Raw genomic sequence first — 21,982 nt, forward strand, 5'->3', positions numbered from 1 at the left:
GGATGTTAATCAGTCCTTGCACTGAGCAGGCTAATAAGGAAGTTAAGAAGAAATTTGGGAAGGGAAGTTCAGGGAGAATAAATTAAAACTTTGAGGTTTGTCAATGAGAATATAATTCTTAGTGACGGTAACGTATTTGGTTAATGCCTGTAAAAAAGCTTATAAGCTGAACGTCAACAAAAGTGAAAGAAGAGTAATACACGCTAGTGAAATCGGGAGATGCCAAGAGAAATAGATTAGGAAATTAGACAATGTACGTAATTGAATTTTGTTATTTGAGCAGAAAGTAGAGATGATATAATATGCGGACTGCCAAAAGAAAGAAACATTTATATTTCTCAAAAAAATATAAATTTTTAATGTCGAATGCCCAGTGTGTGATAAAACTGCTAAGCAGCCAGAAGGGGAGGGCAAACTTTACGTATTATGAGGGCACTATGTTATTTCAATAATTAAGGAAGGATCAGTCGCAGCCACATTGGTTTCTGTCATTCTTGCACATCCAGATTTCAGTCATAAACAGCCATCTTCAACCGCGCGGCAGTAAATGTCACCATATAGCCTTACTGGCCATATGGAGCCAAAGTTGGTTGATTTCAGTAACTATAAAATCGAGACAAATTTACTAAGAACTTGCCAGTAGCATCGCACTTTTCAGCATGCCTTCGCAAACCCTCTGGTCTGGATGCATGCACTGATTTGATTGTGGAGGGTATCATAAAGCCGTTGAAATCTGCCCTGAACTACGCCTTGATATCCTTGATATTGTCAATGGGAAGGAGTTAACGTAGGAGCTGGTCCCACACACGTTCTATTGGGGACAGATCTGGAGATCTTGCTGGCCATGTGAGTACCACATCATCACATAGAGAGTTCACAGGTATACGTGCGTGCACTGATTCGATTGTGGAGGGTATCATAAAGCCGTTGAAATCTGTCCTGAACTACTCCTTGATATCCTTGATATTGTCAATGGGAAGGAGTTAACGTAGGAGCTGGTCCCACACACGTTCTATTGGGGACAGATCTGGAGATCTTGCTGGCCATGTGAGTACCACATCATCTAATAGAGAGTTCACAGATATACGTGCCATGTGTAGACGAACTTTGCACAGTTGAAAAATGGCACCACGATACCGTCACAAGAGAGGTAACACATGAGGACGTTGAAAGACCGTGACGTATCGTTGTGCCGTCAGAGCTCCCTCAGTCACTACCAGTCCAGACATGAAGTCACCAAACCATGACGCCTGGAGTATCACCGCTGTGCCTCCCAAAAACATTAGAAGAACGGAATATCTCCCCAGTTCGCCGCCATAATCGCCGATGATGGTCATGCGAAGCAATGCAGAACCGCGATTTATCGCCAAACGCAATGCAACGCCATTCCTCAGCAGTCCATGCTTTCCGTTCACGGCAACACTCCAAACTCAGCTGTTCGTGTTTAAGTTGAAACTCGACTTGAGTCTCACTTTCACTTCAAACGGCAGTTGCGTATGCCCAGCCAGTGTACGCAACGAAAAACCGGTCACAGTGGGAGTAGCAACTAAACTGTAACTGAGTGTATCAGTTATTTGGGGGATGCCTAATCATGGAAAAGTTGTAGGGCAGTTAAGGGATCTTGAAATCTTAGTTTTCTATTTGATTTTCACGATGCACGCCATTCACATAAAATAGCCAGAGAGCAATTTTCTCTAAAATCTCAATAGAAATGACACAGAAAGTTGAAGGGAACCCGTTACTTTTTCTCGTATGACCAGTGCATTCGTGAAGGGGTTATGATGTGCCTTGTGTACGATACGGCGATCGTCCCTTGTGGTGGTCAGACATGGTTGACCTTAACTTTGCCAATAAGATCCCATTCAATTTTCCATCGAGCCAATGTCGCATCTGGATGCCACACAAATCTGGATATTGCAAAATTTGACCAGCTGACCAAATGGATATCTACAATGCGACACTGTTAAAACTCTGTCAGGTGCTGGTAAGGCTGCTTCAGTGGAGTACACAGAGACCACTGTGGCCTGGTAACAACAGTGAAGACGAGAAACACTAATGCATTCTGGAGGTAGCTCTAGATGTCGTACTTGCCGATGGCGCGTACGTGTACGAAGTTACATTCACATCCGACCATGTCTTCTAGGTAAATTTTAACGATAAGATGTCTTTTCTGAAGGTGTCTGTCAGGAATGTAGGCATGTACTGAAATGTAACGTGACCTATCAGTAGTTCAGACAAGAAGAAATTGAAGCTTTTCAAATGTGATGATGTAGCAGAATGCTGAAGACTGGATCGGTAGATTGTATGAGAAGGTACTGTATGCTCGTGTAATTCGCAAAGAGCGAACTTTATGGCACAACTTGACTAAACGAGGGGGCTGTTTGATATGATACATCTTGAGGCACTTTGGAAATGGTGGAAAATTTGGGAGGCGGGAAGCGAGATTTTAGAGAGAGCTCAAGACTTGTCTACCACAAGTAGGTTCAAACAGATGTAACGTCTGTAGTTATGGAAAGATGAAGAGGCTTCCACAAGGTAAGTTTTACAGGTGCATCAGATCAGCCTTTGGAATGAAGACCACAACAAGAACCGTGTCATCACTGTGGAAAAATTTTATATCAGTTATGGTGCGCATTATCTCAAACTCATATTACATGCAGTATGTATAATCTTTCAAGTTCGACAAAGTTAATTTTTTAGAAACTTGTTAAAAATAATCTTTTATGTTTCGTAAAGGTTTTATCAACATGGTCTAGAGATAGCGTCTTTGACGCACAGTCATTGTCTTGGGTAGTGGGGTGCGATCCCGGCCACGGGTTAAATTTCGAATAAAATTTATCTGCAATATCGAACCAAGACTTCTCGTATAAGCGTTACCCTCGTTCTACAAACAGCCTTATCAAGGAGACGGCCATTTCCGGTGGAAAATTACCCTAAAAGGCGGAAGAATCAGAAATGATCAATGGCATTAGGATATAGAAGACTTTGAAAACCACTGCATGAAAGATACACAATCCGTATCCACAATTAATATGAGGTCTAATTGAAAAGTGTTGTGTCACGATCTACCCATTGTCAAAGGATTCAGGATTAATCTACTGTCCGGATCTTCGGGAGAAGATCGCCAAAATTGTGATGATCATGAGACAGAGATTGCTTAACTAATGAAAGGGTAACATTCTACAAGTCAGAGTGTGGAAACGCAGAAGTCTGAACGTGATAGGAAAGCTATAACATCTGAAAAAGGGAATGCGAAGATAATTGAAGATATATCTGTGGTCATTGAAATGAAATGGAAAGAAGATAAGGATTTATGATGAGACGATTAAAAGTAATATCAACAACTGCAGAAAATGGTGGAACGAAGGTAGGCTTCGTCATGAACAGGAAGGTAGGGCTGAGAGTTAGTTATGAACAGTTCATTGATAAGATTTTTCTCATCATACTCGACAGCAAACCAACGCCAATAATAAAGTTTCGGGTACCAGCACACGTACCGACATCACAAGAAGCAGATGAAGAGATAGATAAACTATGTGAGCATACTGAACATTAAATGTAAATTGAAGATGGAGAGGGGGAGAAAGGAAAGGAAAGGGTTCACTGCTGTCAGTTACATAGCGACATTACGCTGAATCAGCGGTGACGAGTGAAAATGTGTACCGGACCGGGAACCGAACCCGGGATTTCCTGCTTACTAGGCAGGTGCGGTAACAACTGCACCCTGCGGAACACAGCGTTATCACAATTGCGCGAAGTATCCCCGAGCTCCTCACGACAGATCCACATTCCCATCTAGCGCCACCTATCCACAGCCCCTCACCATTTCCTCCATGTTCGCTATTTTTGAGATTCCCACAGGAGGTCTGACATATTTGTGCATCCGTACTGAAGTTGATGGATCCATTGCCCAGCTAGACGTATTATTTACGTGAATGTGTGGTGTCTGTTCTTTCGGACACATGCACGAAAGAACAGACACCAAGCATTCATATAAAGATATTGAAAGTGTAATTCAGTGCGTAAAGGGAGATCATTGTGGGTGGCTGGAATGCTGTAGTAGGGGCGGGGGGGATAGAAGCCACAGTTAGGAAAAAATATGGGCTCGATAGAAGGAATAAGAAAGGAGAAGCGTTGGAAACAAGGGAAGATTCCAGCTGTATTACAATAAGGTGAGTCAGAGATTTCGAAATCAGATATTATACTATAGGGCTTAGCCACTGGCGGATACAGGCTCGGATCACAATTTAAATGGTGAAGAGTAGAGCGAAGATAATTGATCCAAAAAATAAATATGAAAAGAAGCGAAATACTGAAGTTCTACACTTCAGCCTATAAATCGAAGAACCTTTGGGAAAATAAAAATTCAGAAGTGGAATTAAAATTCAGAAAAAAGAATATAAATTACAAGATTCTCTGATATTGACATCTTAGGTGAAAGTGAGGAAAAATTCCAGGACGTTTAACTGGAATGAACAGACTATTGTACGTACACTACGGATTGAGAGTAAGCCAAGGATAGACGAATATAATCAGCAGCAGAAATGAGATTAGCAAAAAAATTTAACGTCAAAATGGTGGATGACAAAAAGAGGTGAAAGTGTTCTGCTAACTCTTAAGCTGAGAAACAAATGACGCTCTAATCGAGGAGGAGGTACAAGCAGTCTAGCAAAGAAAAAGAAGGTAAACCTGAGGAAGTGTAGTGATAATAAATGTTGGCCTTAATTTGGGGAAGAAACTGATGAGAAGGTAAGGTTGGAGCACAGAGTTGGATGGAAGCGAAACGTAAACTGCGGGAAAACCAGAAAAGAAGAGAAGAGAAGTGTTCGGGAAAGTGGTGCTGTAGAAGGATGTTGAAAGTTAGGTGTACTGGTACGGTACAAATTCGGCAGAATCAGCGAGGAGAGGAACATAAAAAACACACTGACAAGAGGCAGGGATACCATTGTACATCACGTGTTGAGACGTCAAGGGATAACTTCCAATCTTTCTGAACGAGCTGCAGAAAATAGAACGTTTAGTGGGAGACAGATATTGAAGTACATCCAACAAGTTATTGAGGGCGTTGAACGCAAGCGTTATTCTGAAATGAAAAAAATTTCGCAGGAGATCAGTTCGTGTGAAGCCGCATCAAACCGGTCAGAAGACTGACAACCCAAAAGTTTGTTTCGTTACCACCATAGGAAGTTTCAGTAAATGATAAGGAGACTGACTGACTTATTTCGTATAAAACAGAATTCAAGTTACATATGCCAGTAAAAATTCATGATATTTAAACACGTTATTTTCGATAGAATGCGAGAGAGAGAGAGCGCGAGAGAGAGAGAGAGAGAGAGAGAGAGAGAGAGAGAGAGAGAGACGATAATATCTGAGGGACTAATATAAATGGCGAAGTTACGGAACTAGGATCCATCATGTTGTCTTGGCATATACTACTAATAATACGGATATTCATCTAGAGGTAGACTGCATTCTTTTTGGAAGAAGAGTAGTATGAGATGCTAGTTTTGTGTACTGATAAATCATACTTGTGTGATCAAAAACAACTGCGGTGAGAAGTTCATCTTTATAGACTGGCAACTGTCGTACTCTGTAACAGCACAGCAACGAGATATAGGAAACAGTTCCATAGTAGTGCTCAAAGGATGCCGCTGACATGTTTTGGCTCTTGAATCCATTGCTTCCATCTGAGAATCCATCAACTACCCTTATACCAAACGAGAAGGAAAACTTGAATGACGCGCATACTGCACCCTACTTTGTTGCCATTTTCTTTCTTTCTCTTTTTCAGCAGGCGCAGAAACTTGCACAAGAGCGGTATTCGCTGTTCGTTCACACATATTTACGACGAGTCATTAATTAGTCACGTTGGTTTTTCCCGTTAGTTATTCATGACTCAAAGGAGTTTTTTATAAGAGCCTTCACAAAACAGATTTCATGCGGCGCTGGCTACACACACCTGGCGTTTTCGCAGTTTATTGTTGCCACGGTTAACTTGTTCAAACAATTTAGTAATTAGCTGCTGTTTTAAAGGGTCCACTGTGCCAATACCTTATTATGCGTCTAATAAAAAGAGAGATACTTCTTGCCCAACGGAGGCCATATCCCAGTTTCTCAACGACGCAAGACCAAAGGAAAAAAACACCAAGGCCGCTGCCGCAGCACAGGCCACAAAGTTGTTTTTGTTGCTATTACTGCGAAAAATTGTGTCGTTGTGCTGAAAGCATTTTGTCTCATTTTCGGAAGCTATAAAACTTCTCGAGGTTTTGTTTGACTAACAATTTTCCACTGCTATATAGCACCGTCGTGTATGTTATGTACTTCTTCCATCTAGCCCGAAAAGCGGTTTCTTCTGTTGAGCCTATGATTTTCTTAGCCTTGGTCTGAAGTACCTTACAACACCTTATGCATAGTCCAGTTGGATCCTGAAAATCTATATGATATCGACATTTTATATTTTCGGAATTTTCCTATACTCTGAATTTAGAAGTCAACAGAAATTTTGCTTTGCAAAAACTGCCTTCTCTTCGAACGTTGATTGCTTTCTGAACTTTAACGTTCGCGTTTACTTTAGAATTTTGTCTAGACCCAGTTACCTAATCAGCCACGCCTTATCTTAACCATGACTCCAAGTTGAACCTGCCCCAATAAGGAATAGTTTAAAGAATGACGTCATTTCCACGAGGTTGTTGTTTTATATGAGATCTTTGCTAAGCAGTAATGGCTACTCCAGCGTTTGCTCATTCTCAATTGTAAAATGAATGTGGATGCACCATCGTCGTAAGTAGTATAAAAGACAAAACACACACCATGCACAGTTAGACATGGTATGGTCGTCAGTGGACAAAACCTCGTAGTAGGTATTCACAAATTATAAAACAACCGTTCCGATGACGTGTCCTGGAGCCCAGCTTCCAACCTAGCCACTGCTTAAATTATGAATGAAAATCATCGGCAATGGGGCGGAATACTCCCGGTGTAATGAGTAACCCTCGCTCTCCCATCGGACTCATCAGGGAGGTTGGGGGGGGGGGGGGCGGACAAGGTTTCAGGGCAACCACTTGCTCTTTTGGTGGAAAGAATCAGCAAACATTAACGGCGTGAGGACGCAGAAGGAAATGGAAAGCACTATTTCAAAGACACACAGTGTGTATCCACAGGAGACGTGGCGTGTAATTTAAAATTTCTCCATTGGCAAAGACTCCGGATCTCGGGGAGAGGGTGGTGGTCATGAGAAAAATATGGAGTAATTAACGAAAGGATAACGTTCTACGAGTCAGGGAAAGAACGTCAGAAGTTTGAAAGTAGTAGGTAAGGTAGAAAATCTGAAAATGGAAGTGCAAAAATTCAGTCTACATATATCGCGGGTCAGTGAAGTGAAATGGAAAGAAAATAGAGATTTCTGGTCAGATGGATATAGTGTCATTTCAACAGCAGCGGAACAAGTGTAGGAAACGTTAGGAATAAGAACGAAGGGCAGAGAGTGAGTTATTACGAACAATTGGGCGATAAAGTGGTTCTCAATAGAATCGAAAGCAAACCATCACCGATGACAGTGGTTCAGATCGCAAGGAGAATATGAAACATTGGAAAAACTGTGAAAGGATATTGAACGGGTAATTGAGTTAGTAAGCAGAAGATAATCTAATAATCATGTGGGATCGGAACACGTTGCTAGGGCAAGGAATAGAAGAAAAATTATGGCAGAATATGGGCTTGGCAGAAGGAACGAGAAAGGAGAAGGACTGAGATCTCCAATAAATTTCAGATGGTGACAGAGAATGCAGTGTTCAAAAATCACAAGAAAAGGCGGTATGCTTACAAAGGCCGGGAGATACGGGAAGATTCCAGCGGGATTACATCATGGTCAGGCAGATATTTGTAAGTCAGATATTGAACTGTAAGGTGTACACGGGAGGAGGTATACATTTGGATCAAAATTTAATAGTAGTGAAGAGTGGGCTGAATTTAAGAGACTTATTCGGAATATTCAATGTTGCAAAGAATTGGTTTAGTGAAACATCCTGGCAGATTAAAACTGTGTGCTGGACCGAGACTCAGCTCGCCAGGAAGTTTCATATTTTGAACGCACTCTCCGCTGCAGAGTGAAAATCTCATTCTGGAAACATCCCCCAGGCTGTGGCCAAGCCATGTATCCGCAATATCTTTTCTTCCAGGAGTGCTAGTTCTGCAAGGTTCGCAGAAGAGCTTCTGTGAAGTTTGGGAGGTAGGAGACGAGGTAATGGCGGAATTAGAGTTGTGAGGACGGGTCGTGAATGGTCCTTGGGTAGCTCGGTTGGTAGAGCACTTGCCCGCGAAAGGCAAAAGTCCCAAGTTCGAGTCTCGGTCCGGCACACATTTTTAATCTGCCAGGAAGTTTCATATCAGCGCACACTACGCTGCAGAGTGAAAATCTCATTCTGAATTGGTTTAGTGACTTAGGGGGGGGGGGGGGGTAGATGAGTTTGATATTCTCTGAGGTTGTAGGTACTGAGATAATGAACCACGCAGTAAGTAGTTCAGTTGAAGAAGAATGGACATCTCTAAAACAGGCACTCACAAAAGTTGGGAGGTAAACATACGTACAAGGAGGGTAACGGCCAAGAAACCTTAGGTAACATAGGAAATACTTAATCGACGCTAGAAGGAAGTACACAACAGCTCAGGGAAATTCAGGCGTACAGAAATATAATTCACTTGGGAATGAAATAAACAGGAAGTGAACAGAAGCGATGGCGACATGGCTGTTGAAGAAAATTGAAGAAATCTAAAAAGAAATAGGCTCCAGAAAGACTGAATCAATGTACAGAAAAGTCAGCAAGACCTTTGGTAAAATTAAAAGCAGAGGCGTCAACAATAAGAATGTATTAGGAATTCCAACGTTAAGCCCAGAGGAGACAGCGGTTATGTGGCAAGATGACACTGAGGGCCACTACGAGGGCCAGGTCTTCTCTATTGTTGCGACTGAGGGAGAAATGGGAGTCGATGTGGAAGACTAAGGGGATGCAGTATTTCCAGTATTATAGTGTAACAGAACTATGGAAGACTAACAGGTGGTTCTGTCGTTGCGACTGATAACGAAGCAAGACTCAAAAAAATTCAGGACACGTTCTTAGGATTTGTGGACATGAAAAAACATACAACAATGTAAAATGGCGCAAGATGTTCGAAATTCTGAGAAAAATCGGAGTAAGATTAGGGAACTGCTAGTATTATACAACATGAACAAAAACCAAGAGGGAACAATAAGTATGGTAGACCAAAAACAACGTGTTTGTTTAAAAAGACGGTAAAGACAGGTACGTAGTCTTTCGACCCTACTGTTCGATCCACACATCAAAAAAGCAATGACAGAAACAAAAGAAAGATCCAGGATTGGGACAAATATTGAGGGTAAAAGGATGTCAATCCTAAGATTCATTGATGACATTGCTATTCTCAGTAAAACGGAAGAAGAATTACAAGAAGTGTTGAGTGGAAGGAACGGTCTAATAAGGACAGAATATGGATTGAGAGTAAAGGAGAATTTGACGAAAGTAATGAGAAACATCAGGAATGATATTAGCGATACAGTCAGTATCAAAATTGGGGACTACGGAGTAGACGAAGTGAAGGAATCCTGCTACCTCAGAAGCAATATAGCTCATTGCGGAAGAAGTAGGCTAGTATAAGGAAAAGAGGGCATTCCTGCCAAGAGACATCGTATCAAACACGGGCATTAACCTCAGGAAGAAATTTCTGAGAATGTACATTTGGTGCACAGCATTATAATGTAGGGGGTCACGGAATGCGGGAAAATCGGAGGAGAAGAGAATCGAAGATTTTTTGATGTTTTGCTGCAAAAGGATGCTGAAAATTAGATGATGTGATAAAATGAGGAGTGAGGAGGTTCTCTGCAGAAACTATGTAGAAAGGGACTTTCGGAAGACACTGAAAAGAAGAAGGAACTGGATAACAGGACATGTGTTAAAGCACCAGGCAATAAGTCCATGGTATTAGATGGGTCTGTTCAGGTGAGAACTGTAGGGGGAGACGGAGATCGTAGGGTGCAAATGGTACTCTGGGATAAAGAGGTTGGCACAAGGAAGGAATTTCTGGTGAGACACATGAAACCAGCCAGAGGACTGATCACTAAATGAACAAAATGCTACATTGTGTGTAAGGATGACTTATGATTGGCAATATATGGAAACACTGAAAAAGTATGTAGTATTATAGCGTGGGCAGTCTTCGATAATGTGAAAGAAATCTCTTCTACTTTAAGCTCTTTGCTTTCCATATTTTGAGAGGAGGTAGTATGATCCAAAACAAGAAAAAGAGGACCAATAAACTTGGAGCAGTTGTTGAGTAGTTCATAGTAGCGAAAATGGGCAAGTTCAAAAATGGTTCAAATGGCTCTGAGCACTATGGGACTCAACTGCTGTGGTCATAAGTCCCCTAGAACGTAGAACTACTTAAACCTAACGAACCTAAGGACATCACACACATCCATGCCCTAGGCAGGATTCGAACCTGCGACCGTAGCGGTCGTGCGGTTCCAGACTGTAGCGAAATGGGCAAGTGCTCATAGCTCTTACGGTATGCAGAGTTCATGTTTACTACACTTTTTTGCTGTGAACGATCGTTCCTGTCATATAGCCGGCCAGAGTGGCCGAGCGGTTCTAGGCGCTACAGTCTGGAACCACACGACCGCTACGGTCGCAGGTTCGAATCCTGCCTCGGGCATGGATGTGTGTGATGTCCTTAGGTTAGTTAGGTTTAAGTAGTTCTAAGTTCTAGGGGGCTGATGAGCACTGCAGTTAAGTCCCATAGCGCTCAGAGCCATTTGAACCATTTTGAACCTGTCATATACTAGAATACTAGACATTCCTCCTGGGACACCATGTATATGTGTATAGTGGCAGAAGCGTGAAACGTCAAAACTTAAGAATTACAAGGAAATTATCTAGTCTAACTGTTCCAGTGTGTTTCACACACCGTGCTAAAAGCGGACTGTTACAAGCACTCCACTTCAACATTTCGGAAGTTGATACCCATGCTTTCATAAAGATAGTAAACATCGTACGATGGGTTCGCCAGTTGGCTTTTAGGTGTTAGCAGTAAGTGCCGCATGGGCTCTACGTTTCGGAGTTCCGCACGTGCGGCGGTGAGAAACTGCTTTCCCTGCTGGTTTTATGTACGATATAGTACACTCCTTATCCGTCAGAGCGCGGGCCTCATTTACATATTTCGCTCTGAGCAGCGCATACATATATAGTCGAGACGACTAAGTAAAGCATTCTGTTAAATTTGTAACACGCTGAACAACATCAGTGTGGCGTTAACGCTCTCCCCGCAAAATGTGTCTGACATGCGGCATTAAAAACTCACACGTGGCAGAGGCAGGTTTTTTAATGAATACTGTGTTGCATCAGAGATATTCAAGAGACCAGTGCTGCTGAGGAATATCTTCCGTATCCGTATTGTATTCTCTCTGGTATGAGAAATGGTGGAAAAATCACGGGGGGAGGGACGAGGGAGGGGACTCAGGATGGGAGGGGGGTGGTGGCAGGCAGCACTTAGCGACAAACTCTGAGGAAGCAGCTGTATTGAACTTTACCAAAAGTATTCTGACAGCTGCATCACACACCATCTCTCTGTTACAACGTCTCCGTTCAGCTGAAAAAGAAGTCACGTTGGCCATGATATTTCCTGCAAATTATGAATATTTATGAGTGAGAGCTCCTCAAAGCTACAGTCCACGAAAGGAATTGATTGCAGTAACAGTTATCGAGTGGACTGTAATTGTGCGTGTACCTAATCACAAGTCCACAATATCTCTCTTCTGTAAGCAGCCCGTAGGATCGTAGCTTGTTAGAATCTTGTTACTAACTTTAATGTCAGAGAGACCTCACTATGCCGTCACAGCAGAATTATTTCCTAGTAAATGTAAGCCGGGTTGAGATGTACTCGATTATTTCTGTAAAACTTCTAACAATATAACAGAGATGATTTCTAAATCTACTGCTGCTCGTTGCAACTGGGGCACATCTATTTTGCAGTGTATTTGTTTGTTTCTTCCTAAAATGTATTACTGTACTTACAAAATTAGTTTTGCTATTCTGTTCTTTTTCATGGTACCATTGAACGTTCAGTATACACAAACTTTTGTTTTGAAAATATAGTTAAAATGAAAAAAACTGCAAGTATTGCAGTTACTGATAGAATTATACGCCCGTCTTTCAGTTGCATATTATAATTTACTATGGCCAGTTTCCAAATGGAGTAGTACAAATTTGTGTCTCTTGATTATATGTTAAAGGAATCGTAAAACAATGCTATTTTGCTAGAGTGATATTTTTAAGTTCATGATAGCCCTTGCAGCTTACCAGGAGACATTGCAGTGCAAAAGAAGAGCTGAAAGTACAATCAGAGTCATTCATCATGTAATATTACGCCATCCATTGCCGAAATCTTGTGGAAGAAAGCAACTCAGTTATCAAGGAAGACGTCAGAAAACGGCTTTTCGAAATGAGCAGTGGCGATAAGGAAATGTTGAGTTTTGTGGCAATGAAATAAAAGCCATGGGAATATAGAAAAGAAGGATCCTCTGCGCTGAAGCAAGGGCTCTCTAACGATGCTATCCATCCAACTAGCTTGAAGACGTATCCTCTAATTTACAACAGCCTTCAGTAGGACGTTGTTCTTGATCCGATAAAAACGCTTATCTCTGTGAACGGTTGTTTGCTTTCGACTGAGAAGTAACGATAATCGTACGAATGTTCTGGTTTGTTTTCTCTTTCTCTTGCCATTTATTTCTTGGGAAATAAGATTCCTGTCACACATGGAATCGCTGTAAATTCAATAAAAACAGTTTTTGTGGCTGTTTATGTATTTAATGAGTTGAAAGACAGTACTAGTTTATTAAGCGCAGGACCTAGTGAACTCTAGAAAGTCGGGACCATCCGACCGCCGTGTCATCCTCAGTGAGGATGCGGATAGGAGGGGTGTGTGGACAGCATGCCGCTCTCCCGTTCGTTATGATGGTTTTCTTTTACCGGAGCCGCTGCTATTCGGTCGAGTAGCTCCTCAATTGGCATCACGAGGCTGAGTGCACCACGAAAAATGGCCCGGACGGTCACCCATCCAAGTGCTGGCCACGCCCCACAGCGCTTAACTTCGGTGATCTGACGGGAACCGGTGTTCCCACTGCGTCCAGGCCATTGCCTCATAAAATGAAACCTACCGCAAAATTGGTACGCCATGTTGTTACGAGATCGTGCTAAAAAGTTATGCCTCCGAATTTTTTATGTGAAAACTCTTAAAGCTTTTTAAATAAAACCAACGTTATTAACATTCCACATCTTTATTCTTTATATCTACTTATTTGCAACGCTCAGCTGCTAACTAGATCCGACTAGTGGCTTGTAACATGGCGGTGTGTAACGTAACTATGTCGTTGCGTGAGACAGACAGTCCTGTAATTCTGAGAGTTCGTCTACATGTGGAGCACCCTCTGGTTCAGCATGACACTGCCAGACCACACACGAGCACTACGACATGTGCAACAATCCGACGCCTTGGATTCACTGTCATCGATCATCCTCCCTACAGTTCCCACTTGGTCCCATCTGATTTTCTTCTCTTTCCAAAGCTTAAAGATCACCTTCCAGGAATTTGACAGTGATGAGACGGTGCAAGCACAGATGTGAGGTTGTTGTTCCGTTAACAGTCACATTTTCTACACTGACGCTATCAACAAACTGGTCTTTCTCTGGGAGACATATGTTTGTCATGACGGGCAGTATGTTGAGAAATAGATATGCAAATATGAAGAATAAATATGTTGATAAATTTTGTTTTAATTACGGAAATCACATAAAAAATTCGGAAGCATTACGCCCTTATATATTCCAACTCTGATAAGTATGGAAACTGTATTCCCCAAGACAGGACATTTATTCCATGTTCCTCACATTTCTGAAAAGACCTAAGTCTACAAGAACAGGAGAAGCTAATGCCGCTGCCAGTTTGACCCTAATTTAAAGAAAGTCCCTGAACAAGTTCCACCATTTCTTTCAATGAAGACCCCAATAACGTGTACCAGGAACTTGAAGGAGAATACAAGGACGGTATTTTTTGTTTTCTTTTTTTTCCTTGTACAGCATCAGTAGTTCATCGATGCACGTCTTCTCACAAGTGTGTATGCATACCCGTTGAGGGAATCTGTAAAATGCTTCTAGCATGGTTGATCCAGCTCCTAGGGGGCTGCCTGCAGAAAGCACTCCGGAGAGGAAGTTCGAGAAATGTACACTACTGGTCATTAAAATTGCTTCACCAAGATGAAATGCAAATGATAAACGAGTATTATTTGGACAAATATATTATACTAGAACTGACATGTGATTACATTTTCACGCTATTTGGGTGCATAGATCCTGAGAAATCAGTATCCAGAATAACCACCCCACCTCTGGCCGTAATAACGGCCTTGATAAGCCTGGGCATTGAGTAAAACAGAGCTTGGATGGCGTGTACAGGTACAGCTGTCCATGCAGATTCAACACGATACCACAGTTCATCAAGAGTAGTGACTGGCGTATTGAGACGAGCCAGTTGCTCGGCCACCATTGACCAGACGTTTTCAGTTGGTGAGAGATCTGGAGAATGTGCTGGCCAGGGCAGCAGTCGAAGATTTTCTGTATCTAGAAAGGCACGTACAGGACCTGCAACATGCGGTCGTGCATTATCCTGCTGAAATGTAGGATTTCGCAGGGATCGAATGAAGAGTAGAGCCACGGGTCGTAACACATCTGAAATGTAACGTCCACTGTTCAAAGTGCCGTCAATCCGAACTAGAGGTGACCGAGACATGTAACCAGTGGCACCCCGTACCGTCACGCCGGGTGATACGACAGGATGGCGATGACGAATATACGCTTCCAGTGGTCGTTCGCCGCGATGTCGCCAAACACGGATGCCACCATGACGATGCTGTAAACAGAACCTGGATTCATCCGAAAAAATGACGTTTTGCCATTCGTGCACCCAGGTTCGTCGTTGAGTACACCATCGCAGGCGCTCCTGTCTGTGATGAAGCGTCAAGGGTAACCGCAGCCATGTTCTCCGAGCTGATAGTCCATGCTGCTGCAAACGTCGTCGAACTCTTGGTGCAGATGGTTGTTGTCTTGCAGACGTCCACATCTGTTGACTCAGGGATCGAGACGTGGCTGCACGATCCGTTACAGCCATGCCGATAAGATGCCTGTCATCTCGACTGCTAGTGATACGAGACCATTGGGATCCAGCACGGCGTTCCGTATTACCCACCTGAACCCACGGATTCCATATTCTGCAAACAGTCATTGGATCTCGACCAACGCGAGCAGCAATGTCGCGATACGATAAACCGCAATCGCGATAGGCTACAATCCGACCTTTATCAAAGTAGGAAACGTGATGGTACGCCTTTCTACTACTTACACGAGACATCACAACAACGTTTCACCAGGCGACGAGTGTCAACTGCTGTTTGTGTATGAGAAATCGGTTGGAAACTTTCCTCATGTCAGCACGTTGTAGGTGTCGCCACAGGCGCCAACCTTGTGTGAATGCTCTGAACAGCTGATCATTTGCATATCACAGCATCTTCTTCTCGTTGGTTAAATTTCGCGTCTGTAGCACGTCATCTTCGTGGTGTAGCAATTTTTAATGGCCAGTAATGTAGTACTTAGGATTGTTCACAACTGCACAGTGTTTCTCGTTAAGGTATTGCCAGAAATCGAGTGGTGATTTGTCACAGCCACCAACTACGCAGTGGACAGCGTGCCTGATAGTCCAAATCACTGACTGGGTCTCCACCCGCTGGAAGTACTCCGTGTCGGGGAAGAGAAGCACTCGTGCAGCGATGCTGTCAGGAGTCGTGTTTATGATGAACCCCAATATGCGGCGGACCAAACGCCAAACATCGCTCACCTCACTGCAGACAAGGAGATAGCCTTTGTCGCCTCCCACACCACACGTGGTACATAAGGACGATGCCGCCAGATGTGTCCGGTGGAGACGAGACTGGCAAACCTCCTTTCCATTAATCGTCAAGCACCAGTTGGATTTGACATCTGCCACAAGAGTAGATACGTGTACTGACCACCACACGTTCAAATGGCTCTGAGCACTATGGGACTTAACAACTTAGGTCATCAGTCCCCTAGAACTTAGAACTACTTAAACCTAACTAACCTAAGGACGTAACACATCCATGCACGAGGCAGGATTCGAACCTGCGACTGCGGCAGTCCCGCGGTTCCGGACTGATCGCCTAGAGCCGTGACCACCAAACGGCGTTCCACCTAGTGAGTGGATGTTTTTGTTCAGTCATATTTGGCGAAAGCCGCGATTGCAGCGAGGCATACGTCATGTTGGCCGTCGGTTGACATAGAGATAGAAGCGCAGTGCAGATGTAGCTGTAATCAAGAAAGAAATAGCTCGAGCGGAAAAAGGGCACTGGGACATATGTCAGCGGCATTGGGGCAACGAGCGACCTCGGGGTAAGAGCTCTCATCGGTAAGCTGGTGACGCAAGTCAGAGTACGTCCACTCATCGTGGCATGCTTGTTTACAAAAATGCTCGATGTTGGACCTGACAAAGATTGAAGCCTCCTTTGTCTTGACTCACAAAGGATCCCAATGCGACCAACATCCTTCTGACTATTGAAGATGTGACGAGGAAAGTCTGGGCCATGTGCAGAATTCGTGACGCGACATGAACGTTAGCGCACTGGTCCGTTGAAGCACGCCATGGTTCGGAGTACCAACTGAGCTACCCATGCAGTACTCACGACCGCTACTCACAGCTTTACTTCCACCAATATCTCATCTACTACCTTTCAAACTTTACAGAAGATCTCCTGTGAAACTTGGGGAAGAAAGGAGTGGAAGAAAGGAGTCTAAGAAGACACGGCATTACAGGAAGTTTCATGACAGCGCACGCGCCGCTACAGTACTGGGCACGAAAGATCTTCCTATGTCATCAGTGTTATCAGAAAACATGCTCTGCAACGAACTTTTAGGTGTGAAGCTTGTCTTAACCTTCTTCTTCCGAAATTTCTTAAATGCCTCCCATGTAAGTCAAGCTTACGTATTTTATTTTATTTATTTACTTTGCACCTAAATCTTGGTTAACCTTGCCTTCCATGGGTTTTGTAGGCGTTGGTTACGCAGAAAGATCTTCAAATTTGTGTATTTACAAAATTTCTTCTTCCGTGTATAACAGAGTTTGTGTTAGGGAAACGGGCACAACTTTTTGACAAGGGTTAAAGAACATACTGCATGTGCGATTAAAAAAAATCGACTTTCAGTAATCATCTTATTCAAAATAAGCATACTAGGCAAGACACAGGCAATAATCTTCAAATTTCGCATATGACCCCTGACATCCTGCCGATGAATATTTTGGAAGTAGTAGAAAACCACAGTTAAATGGAGAGAAGAGTGAATAAGAGACTCAATGATCAGTAAGAACCTTAGGGAAAAGCAAATCCTAGAAGGGCTTACAAAATAGATATAAGATTGTCTCGTCATCTATTTGTTGAATACACTTTCGAAGCACAATTTACTGATCTTATTTATAATCATCCCATTCCTCCCACTTCCCAACTTTTAATCTGTGCCTATACATGCACAATTTTGTCCGTTTCTCCTTCCCATATGCCAGTTCCAACTAGCATGCCGCAGAGATAACACCGGTTCCTGTCAGATCACCGAAGTCAAGCGCTGTCGGCCTTGGTTAGTACTTGTATCGGTGACCGTCCTTGTCTGCTGAACGCTATTGGCTAGCTGGGTGCGCTCAGCCCTTGTGATGCCAATTGACGATTGACGAGCTGCTTCACTGAGAAGTAGCGGTTCCGGTCACGAAAACTTTTAACACTCGAGAGAGACGTGTGCTGATCGCATGCCCTTCCATATCCGCATTCAGTGACAACAAACGACTGAGGAGGACACTGGCGTCGGTCGGTAGCTTTGGGCTTTCAGAGTCCTGTTCGGACTGAGTTTATCTTAGTTATATGCAAAAGTATCGTATTTAGTCTAATATACGATACTGTACACAATGTTTTAAATGATTGGGGTAAAGAATGATTTTAAGATGATAGAGGCCCATGCACTCAACGTACTGTGTTAAGTTGTAGATGTACAAGATGCCTTTGGGCTTAACGACGTACGGCATCGATGAGTTTAGGACATGAATATCGGACCATAGTGTCACAATAGCATAACGTTTACAGCACGGTATCTTTGTGTGAATTAGTGTTGTACTGCTTAAATGGTCTCCTGATACCGAAGCCAGTTGATTGTCAGAACTACACTCTACCTACGAGGAGTGGTTATCGCGGCAGTTGGGGATCGATGATGTGCGAGACGGTGTGGAGAAGTGCGATGCGGCACTGCCGAGGTCCTCCGATTACACGTAGACGCTGTTTATCACTCCGTCTTCATGCCACAAGTGGCCCATCCTGACCATCCCACCGCCGTGTCATCCTCAGATGAGGATGTGCATAGGGGGGGGGGGGGGAGAGCGTGTCGTCAGCTCACCGCTCTCCTGGTCGTTATGATGGTTTTCTTTGACCGGAGTCGCTACTGTTCGGTCGAGTAGCTCCTCAGTTGGCATCACGAGGATGAGTGCACCCCGAAAAATGGCAACAGCGCATGGCGGCCTGGATGGCCACCCATCTAAGTGCCGGCCACGCCCGACAGCGCTTAACTTCGGTGATCTGACGGGAACCGGTGTATCCACTGCGGCAAGGCCGTTGCCCCAGACGCTGCTTGGATGAACGTAAAACTGGAAATGTGGCCAAAGACTATCAATTGACGGATGCTCAGTGTACATAGCCACACTCTGCCATTATTCACTTTGGAATCTGGATGTAATATATAATGCGATTATTTTGTCGACGCCCACTTCATTAAATGATTCACGGACAGACCAATGCTTTTAGAGGCATAAATCATATACAGACTGTAAGTGTAAGAATGGCTAAATACGTTTTCTACTTTGGTTTTATTGTTTTATTTCGGGAGGAACTCTTTTATTTTTTATTTCGTAACTTCTTAAATTTCATACTTCATGATACTTTCATTTTTTAAATTAGTTTTACACTGTGCCTCCTCGTTAAGTAGAACGTGTACGAAAGAGACAAACTTATCACAGCTGAACGCAATTTACGTCTATTTAAAGCTCTGCTTTGACCTTAACTTTAGTATTTTACACACTTACTTAGGAAGCGAGAGAGCATGACGAGTGCGTGCCAGTACTGATATCTACCCTTTTGAGGTTGCGCTCTGTACCGTACGTTTGCTCTCATAGAGAAAAGATATTTTATAAATTCTTCTTGAATGGCTATACTAATTGCATTGCCGGCAAAAAATTAGTATACCGGGAAATATGACGTCGATTTTGGTCTGATGATTTCACATGCCACCTGGGAGAAAGTAGATGTACTGATAATGGTTTTGTAAGTAGTCTGTTTAGGTTTTTATGTTGGTATGCCATGTAGTGTAGTATATATATACTATGACTTTTGAACACTGTTAAGGTAAATACATTGCTTGTCCTCCATCAAAATCTTTCATTTGCTAACTATGCCAATCAGCAGTTAGTGCCTTCACTAGCTAGAATCTTTTATTTAGCTGCCAGTATTGGCGCTCGCTGTATTGCAGTAGTTCGAGTAACGAAGATTTTTGTGAGGTAAGTGATTCATGAAAGGCATAGGTTATTGTTAGTCAGGGCCCTTCTTTTGTAGGGATTATTGAAAGTCAGATTGCGTTGTGCTAAAAATATTGTGTGTCAGTTTAGTGGTGATCAGAATAAGTAAAGAGAGTACTGTCTAAGTACGTTCAGTTTTACTCAGCTGTTTCAGTATCAAATAACGTAGAAGTTCACCAGCGCGGTCGTTCTTTACATTCAAAGGGGAAGTTTCAGTTTAAACTTTGTCTGCCAACTCAGCGTAGCTACCAGAGCGCCATCTGTGTCTACTTTTTAATAGGAAGTGCCCACAGCCAAAAGGCTTGGTGCGGTGAGACCATACCATAGAGACGCAACCGTGCTTCCTGCAGCCATATCAGGAAGTTCGAAAGGAATCAAATTGTGGCCTTCCCAGTGACCGTATGGTCCTTTCGGAGAACCGTCACACAAGTTAGACGTGCTGCGTCAGTGGTGGAACGATGCTGGTAGCAGTAGTCATGGGAGAATTCTCACACCCTTAAACGAGGTTCTAGACGTCCACGCAGCACACACTCTTCAGAATCATCGTACTGTAAGGACAGCAGTGGCAGATCGTACAGCTATCACACCACAGATAAGAGGGTTTGTGAGCCCAGACGTGTCAACACGAATTGTTGCGAACAGGTTGTAGCAGTGGGACTATGGGTACACACTCCTCTAGCCCGTTCTCCAGTCACGCCACAGCGTCTACACGGCTACACTGATGCCAGAGAAGATCATTTGGAAATGGAATGTCGCGCCATGGTCTTCAGCGATGCAGAGTCTACCTGCATGCAGGTGATGCTGACGTGCCATTACGACGTAGACTTTGTGAGAGCTGTCTCATAGAATGCGTCCCCGACACACTGGCCCCATATGAGGCCTTATGGTCTATAATGCGATAAGCTATCACTCTCGTTAACCGTCCGCCGCTCGTGGTCTCGCGGTAGCGTTCTCGCTTCCCGAGCACGGGGTCCCGGGTTCGATTCCCGGCGGGGTCGGGGATTTTCACCTGCCTCGAGATGACTGGGTGTTTGTGTTGTCCTCATCATTTCATCATCATCCAGGAAAGTGGCGAAATTGGACTGAGCAAAGGTTGGGAAATTGTACGGGCGCTGATAACCACGCAGTTGAGCGCCCCACAAACCAAACATCATCATCACTCTCGTTAACCTTTGGTGTTTCTGGAGGGGGCACTAAACAGCGCTCGGTACGTGCAGAATGCTGCAGCAGGAAAGTGATGTGTCGTTCCAACAAGATAATGCTAGCCCAAACACTGCCTGTGAAACTCAACGTCCTCTGCAAGACGCGCAGCAACTTCTGGGACCAGTACTATCTCCGACCTTGTTTCCAACAGAGCAGGTGTGGGATATGTTGGGACGAGAAGTGACTCGTGCGCTCGTCAGCCAGTAACTCTCACAGAACTGTGAGAACAGGTCGTGCACGCAGAGCATAACTTATCCCAGTACGGTATTCCCCATCAGTACGATCGACTGCATTACTGCCCGTCAGTGTACAACATGTACTAATATTCGTATCTCAGTATAGGTCGGTATCTGGTACATTAGAACTGCTTTTGCTATTGATCTGGTAATGTAATCATTTGATGTACTACATATGCACTGTTTTAACATGAGTTAATTGGAAACCTCTAAGAGAGTATACTATTTTCCAGGTGTGTATACATTGGGATTTTTTGATCGTATGACACCATGAGCATGGTATTGTGATGTGAAACTGGTGGCCTATAGGCAAAATAAAAAATTACGACTATAGACCGAAATATATATAGTTTCGCCTTTGTAAATATACAAAGAGATATGAACACCAACATTAGGTTTTAATATTTTTGACTAAGACTGGATTCTTCCAACAATATTTCAAAACAGTTGCCACGCGGAGTGGCTGCGCGGTTCGAGGCGCCATGTCACGGACTGCGAGGCCCCTCCATCCGGAGGTTCGAATCCTCCCTCGCGCATGGGTGTGTATGTCGTTCTTAGCACAAGTTAGTTCAAGTAGTGTGTAAGTCTAGGGACCGATGACAACTGCAGTTTGGTCCCTTAGGAATTCAGACACATCATCAAAACAGTTACAATTCGATGGCTCCAACCGACGTTTCTGGTATTCAGTCAGATTTGAAGCACGGAATTGCGACCCAAAAGTTATCAACTCTTGAACACCCTGATTCCATTCGAACTTCAGTGTGACTTTTCAGAAATGACCGAGAATTCTACAACTAACACGATCC

General features: G+C 43.5%; 1 pseudogene; it reads right to left on the reverse strand.

Annotated features, from left to right (window-relative positions):
• Window positions 1-18,668: 18,668 nt before the first annotated feature.
• LOC126163211 (5S ribosomal RNA) lies at window positions 18,669-18,786 on the reverse strand (annotated as a pseudogene).
• Window positions 18,787-21,982: the final 3,196 nt, after the last annotated feature.

Source organism: Schistocerca cancellata, chromosome 2 (assembly GCF_023864275.1).
Source record: "Schistocerca cancellata isolate TAMUIC-IGC-003103 chromosome 2, iqSchCanc2.1, whole genome shotgun sequence".
NCBI lineage: Eukaryota > Metazoa > Arthropoda > Insecta > Orthoptera > Acrididae > Schistocerca > Schistocerca cancellata.